The 6819-nt window shown below is 34.6% G+C and overlaps 1 protein-coding gene across 3 annotated transcripts in view; it reads left to right on the top strand.

Moving 5' to 3' along the window:
* LOC116848431 overlaps positions 1-6819 on the top strand; it is a 230144-nt gene that overhangs the window by 112289 nt on the left and 111036 nt on the right. Inside the window, exon 1 of one of the 3 annotated variants that reach the window (XM_032824523.1) lies at positions 6270-6613. The exons of the other annotated variants lie outside the window; for them this stretch is intronic. The gene's annotated coding sequence lies outside the window, so the exon portion shown is untranslated. Of the gene's footprint in view, positions 1-6269; positions 6614-6819 lie in introns of those variants that run through there. 3 annotated transcript variants of the gene reach the window in all.

The raw sequence follows: 6819 nt of genomic DNA, 5'->3' as shown, positions 1-6819 counted from the left end.
ATATATATATATATATATATATATATATATATATATATATATATATATAAGATTTTATTTACACACAGAAATAAACTTTACGCAAATAAATGTTCAATAGTATAATTTTTATTTAAAAATATTTTATATTGGTATAAGAGTAAATATATGCTGTTAGTACTCACTGAATAAATATTTATTATGTCTTAGAGATTTTTCTCAATATATTTAACTATTGTAAAAAAGTTGAGAAAGGTCGAAATTATTTCTAAAATTAAAGAGAAAATCAGTATTCTTTGTTAATCTAAATATATTCAATATGTATATAAAAGATGATAACGTATCTTTTATCAGAATGAGAACGCTTTTCTTGAAATGAACTAGTCTTTTTTATTATTTACAGATAAAAAGAAAGAGAAAAGTAAAAAAAAAAGCGTCGTCAGTACGTTAGAAGAGTTGCATTAGAATTTTAATTACTTCATAAAAAAATTATTACCATAATGTTGCACGTCACAGACATTAACTTAAATGGATTGTGTGATGATAATTATTTATTATTTATTTTATCTTATCATTGTAATTACCATAGTGTTACTGTGTAGTAATGATGAAATAAAATGAAGTAAATAATATTAATAATTATTATTATTGTGCACAATTTGTTTTGTTAAATTTTTTACATAGAAGTCCACATGGAAAAGAAAGTTTTGTTGGATAAAATAATTTTTGGCGAAATATAAATGATCTAGAAATTCCGTTGAAATTATCAGAATTTAGTCTAAATTATCCAGATTTCTGGTTGAATTAAACAGAATTCTAATAATTTTAACCGGGATATCTGAATTGTTCATATTCCAGAAATTGGTTAGTCAAACTGGATTTTTTTTTTCATACATTGATAAAGTTGGCAAGGATGAGGCAAAGAAATTACGTTTTCTCCGAAATCGTCTTTAGGAGGAAGCGTACGACTTCGTGCAGTGTCAAGCACACGGTCGAAGTCCGGTGGACTGGTAGCATCCCAACATCTTTGGAAATCTTTTGTTATACTTTGTTGTACCTTTTTATGATCCCACTGCGTCGAAATTTATGATACCCTCTTAGAACCAATCTAAACACATAGCATATTTCCTGGTCCCGCTCCTAAATGGGAGCACGTTTGTGAGTTTGGCAAGCCACGCGTTTTGCCTGCGGCTGCGAGAAATACGCACTCTTTTTTCTCTAACACGTAGTTGCTGTATCTTAATTTATTTATACTACCTCGGAGAAATGATCTTTCAGTTCACTGTTTTTTTCTGAGAGCAATAGTACGCGTAACATCATAAAGAATCGCATGTGTGTGTGTTTCGCGTGTACTTTTTAAAAGAACACGAAGAGAGGGTGAACGATGAATGACGGAAATATTATTTTAACATAAAAAGAAAATACACACAATGGAAGATGCGTAAAGTTTTCAGGTTTTAGTTTTTTAGAAGTTAGACCAGAAAGAATCGCCTTAAGCAAACAAAGAGATTTGTACGATGAAACACTGGTAGAACTTTGTAGCCCTCTATAAAAATTATACGACTGTTCGTCTTGAAGGTTCGAATTGCTCGAGAAGCTCATAAAGTCGGTTTGCACGAGCGACTATATGATTTACGAGGCACAGTCCTTACGTTTTATCGCGAGTCCTTCTTCCAGCAAAAATTCTCTAATGTTGCTCGATTTGAAATTTCATTTTACCATTGTAAAATATTCTTGCCTTCGAATTAGGATGCGACTTAATCTTCGACGTGAGATGACGATTATTGTGTTGGTTTGCATACTTCTTTTTTCCCGACGAAGTTAGGAGCACATCAAATGGTCACGATTGTGAGTCATTATAAACGAATGGTGCACGGAAAAACGTAAGCAGTAAAAAAATTAATCATAATCGCTTATTCTTGGACCATCAGAAAAATCGTCGACTATGCTTAATCAGTTTGCTTACTGTTTAAGTATATCTGTGTGTTTCATGCCTTACTCACAATCTTGACAAGTTACGACAGAAGCTGAGGTGATATGAGACATCTGATGTCGCAACTGCGATAGAGGATTCGTAAGAAACACAAATATGTTTATTGTACTTTTATCTATATTAAATAAGAGTATAGTACCAATATTTACACTGTGTACTGTCACTTAGCCTTCTGTCATAATCACTAGCTTAGCCTGTGAGCAGTGCTTCACAATCATGACCACTTAGTGTGCTCCTAATGTCATGTAATGGAAAAAACAAGCCGCTTTAATAGGAAACAAATGGATTATATACTGAAAAGAACAATACGATTTATTTGTCGGATATAAAGTTTACATTCGCAGAAATAAACTTTGCAGAAATGAATTTTATAGCTCACAAATAAATTCTCAAATGTTGTTTTCTTCGGTATAAATCCGTCTCGAAAGAAGACTATCCGTCTTGAACGACTATAAAATTTTACATTTGTCCCCTACCTTGCGACTGTCTCGAAATGATATATAATTTCATAATCGCGTGTAAGAGCTAAGCGAATGCGAGACAAACAGCGACTCTACACGCGTGGGGACGCGCGACGGACGACTCAGTGGAAAGGCTCGAAAAGACTCTGTCAATAAAGAAAAATGGACCAGCACGTCGCAGCACGTCCCTAACAATTGATATATCGATTTTTGTTGGGCTGTAAAGGCATCGAAGTCTAAATAGAACCGGAAAACACGTCGCTTAGCCTACATTTGTGAATAGAGGAAATGTTGTGGCAACCCTCGACGGGTGGGTGCCTGGATCTATTGGCCGACGATAAAACACAGGAAATTGGATGTAGTTTGAAAGAAAAGCCTATTTTTCTCACACATGAGCTCCAGTTTTACCACGCTATTCTTTTCTTAATATTGTTTCCTATTGTCCTGAAGACAAAAAGCCGCTGTTAAGTAGCTCGAATACATGTAAATTGCTGTTTAAAAAATAGAATCTGAGTATTCAATAGCGTATATACTTAAGTCTTTGCAGAAGGTTTAGAACGATCGAAAATACTTTTCTCTTAATAAAGTTAGTAACCTTTTTAGTTATATTATATTTGAAAATTTTACTACTTGCGTTGGTAATAGGTTTGTTCTCTTTAGCTGAACTGTCTGAACTCGTGCACACTGATGTAATAAATTAGACAAATATATTTTATTTCACTCTAATTTATTGCAGCAATCTGTATCAGTTCAAGCAGTTTAACTAAAAAGAACAGATCTTATGACAGAAAGCCGGGAAGACAAGGAAGGTACAATTTAAAATCTATTATATTTGACCTCTTATATTTGAAGTACAAGATTTTTCAATTCTTAAAGCAACATTATTGCAACGATTTAATCCGGAAAACTCTTGGATATATCATATTGACTTGATAAAATTGACTTTTATACAACGTATTGTCATTTCGGCTCCTATTATAACCAATTATCGCGCAAATCCGTGAGCAATGATTCTCAAATATGACAACTAGATGTCTAGTTACTAACTTCACTAGAAAATAGTGTTCAAACTTTCTTGTTCTCGACTGTTTGGAGTCACAAATAGAGGATCGAGGGTACTAAGGGGATAAGGACGTGAGAGAGATAATGGCGCCCGTGAAGTGTGCAGATTAGTCGCTTGTCAGTAATGTAACATGCCAATAGTCGACCACGATTAGTCACAAAAGTTACGAGAAAGAAATCTCAGCTCGGTCAGTCGGACACAATGCGCTTTTCTCTTTCACCAAGCGGTCTCCATTCTTGATATTGGTTTTTTAGAACGCGAATGAAAGAAGGAGAAAGAAAGAAAAGGATCGAGTAAGACATGATAAATGAAAATTCAGCCGTTCTTGGGATTAGAATCGAATGATGAGCGATTCAGAATGGCAGGCCACATAGTGTTTTATGGGATTTTTCACGACAAACCAGAGCGCCGAGCGGGAATTCAGGGCGCACGTTTCAGTCATTCTGTCGCCAAATTCTTTGTATATTACATTGAACCAGTCGAGATCGTAACTAAACGTATAGAAACGATGAGGACACCGTTAGAAATATTATTCTTTTGTAAAAATCTCGCTTGGAAAACGTGACGTATTTTAATTAGAGGGAGAACTTCTCTCCGTTGAAAATATTGTAGTCATTTTCATGTTTCTTACTAGTCTTCTAACGTGTTCTTTTCCATCACAACTCGTTATTGATTTTACCGAGGATTGCATCGTGATAGACGCGTGTTACTTAGATTCTTGAAGATTTTTAAAGGAGGAGATACGCATATAAAAAATGCGTAACCTGAGGGTGAGGCCGGGCGGAACCGCGGATGGAACTCGATTCGATTCGAAGGGAACCAAGCCGTGTCGGATTCACAAGGGCTTACGAACTAATCCGACGATTTTTCAGGTGCTACGCCGTTAATACGACTCGTCCGACGAATTCGTCAATGTCTGCCATCCTGAATAACAGTCTTTTCTCGCTGTGTTCGGGAAGAAGCGACCGCGAGGCTGTCGGCGGCTTCCGCGGCTTTCGCTGAGAAGCAATTGATAAATTTCGAACACCGGAATTTTTTTCACGAAAGGGTAGGATTGTGCGCGAAGATAAATGCGATGTTTGATCGACGCGAAGGGTTGAGAGATACACGAGAGCGAAAAGCAACGTCGCCGGGTCGACAAACGGATTATTATTTTCTTTGAGATAACGTGAAAATACATTTGAGGAGGAACGAACGGCCGTTGATCTGCTCCGTCGTGCAGGACGAGATATTTTTGTCACATATATTTGTACAAAACTCATTTGTCAGTCCTCATTCTCTTTCCTTCATCCTATCCCTCTGACATTTTTCTATCAAGTGCCACAGATATTTTCAATTCTCTAAATATAAGAATATGTGTGTATGCACATAAAAAATAAATTAATATTTTTTTTGAATGTAAAATTAACATTTCATGAAAAATCTTGTGCGAACAGTAAACATATTTCGTAACAATTCCATACATGATAAATTAAAAGCGTCGACATATATTATAAATAAGGAGATTATTTAATATATAAAGAAAATATTATTTGAATTCTAAAGATAATTAAAACCTTATTAATCTCTTCAGCGATTTAAAGTGACGGTGGGTTTTTTTTATATATAAATAATAAGCATATCTAGATTTCTTTTCTTGTTGCTGTTTTCTTCGAAGAATTTTGAAAAATGGAGAATATATATCCAATTTGTACTTGTTACGTATTAAAAAAACACAATAGTTTAAGTAAATCAAAAGAGATTTCATATTTTATCATAGAACTTATCCGGGCATACTATTTAAGGGGTCATGAGACCCTGGCAGGAATAATAATTAGGTAAGATTTGGGAAATTATAAAAAGTTATAAATTAATAGGAGCACAAATTTTTTGTTATGTATATCCACTAAGTATTTAATAATATCTTGATATAAAAAAAAGTTGGAAAAGAATTCATTATAAAACTGTAAATGCGTTACTTTAGAAGTAATATTTCTTTAAAATATACCCACGATAACTTGAAAATGGTTCGAATAACTGTTAATGTTTGACGCATATGTTTATTATAATTGTTTGTACAGGTTTACGAAAACTTTAAATATTTTAACTGTAAATTTCAAAAGCACTTTTTATTTATTTATTTTACAAGCTCGAATTTTTCCGAGCTCGAATTATAATTAATTTTAATCAATTTAATTTTTGAAAAATTAAATTGATTAAATTTGATTATAATTCCCATTTTGCGAAATATTATTTTTTGTCAAAATTCACTCCGTTAACCAATAATTGTAACTCTAATGAATAAAGAAAATATATTGAAACTGATCTCAGTTCACAGGATGATTATTGTCGAAGCATGATTCTTTTGCAGAACAGAATGACTTTAATTATTCGCCACAAAATCCAATTTCTTTATACCAAGATATTGTTAAATGTGCTTAATAGACATACATAAAAAAAATTCATACTCCTATTAATTTACTTTTTACAACTTTTTACAACTCTCCAAATTTTATCTAATTTCCTGTCATGATTTTGTAACTCCTTGAGAGGTTAAATCATGGTGATATGTTTTTATAAACTTATAAATCATACGATGTGAAGCTGCACTTCATATCGTATGATATATAAGTACGGAGGGATGATTAAGGCGATAGGCACTTTTGTCCTCTTAATGGCAGCACACAAACGCGCCACGATTAATCCTATCACTCCAAACGAGATTAGTCGCGATGCATTTGATATTGAATCATGACGCTCGTTTCGAGGACAGCCGACCAACCATAGAGGAAGGTACTTGTCGGTGTCATTCACGGCCGGTTCCGGATCTTATACGGGTGCATTTACGCCGCCGGCGCGCAATATCGACGCGCTACGTGTAAATACGGATGTGTCATTGGACAACAATATACCCGTGGGACTCGGATCGTCATCACTCGGATGTCAACGACCACACCGTGCGTTCCGCGGGGCCTCTTTCTCGACACTGTTCCGTGGCCGCGCGACGAGTAAATTATTGCTAAACGGTGGACCGGCGGATGTCAAGATGCGGGCTTGGCTCGGGTAGTCGTGGGATCCGTTCTCTCAAAAGCGACAGAATACGGAATAAAAACTGGAGGGAGCGGTGTTTTGATCGACGTACGTACCTCCCTTCTCTCCCTCTCGATAATTAGAACTAAATCGTCAGCAAAGGAAAATATCACATCACGACCGCGATGATGGTGGAACGTTTCCTTATTAAATAAAACTTTATTAAAAAAAATAATCAACTGTTAATTAAATAAAACTTAATATTGATTAATAAAATCGACTGATATATAAAATTTTTAATAAATACGATTTTT

Source organism: Odontomachus brunneus, unplaced genomic scaffold, assembly GCF_010583005.1.
Source record: "Odontomachus brunneus isolate Ranch 3 - 2012 unplaced genomic scaffold, Obru_v1 Obru_scaffold_095, whole genome shotgun sequence".
NCBI lineage: Eukaryota > Metazoa > Arthropoda > Insecta > Hymenoptera > Formicidae > Odontomachus > Odontomachus brunneus.
The sequence above is the reverse complement of the archived record's forward strand: the minus strand, read 5'-3'. Positions and strand labels throughout refer to the sequence as shown.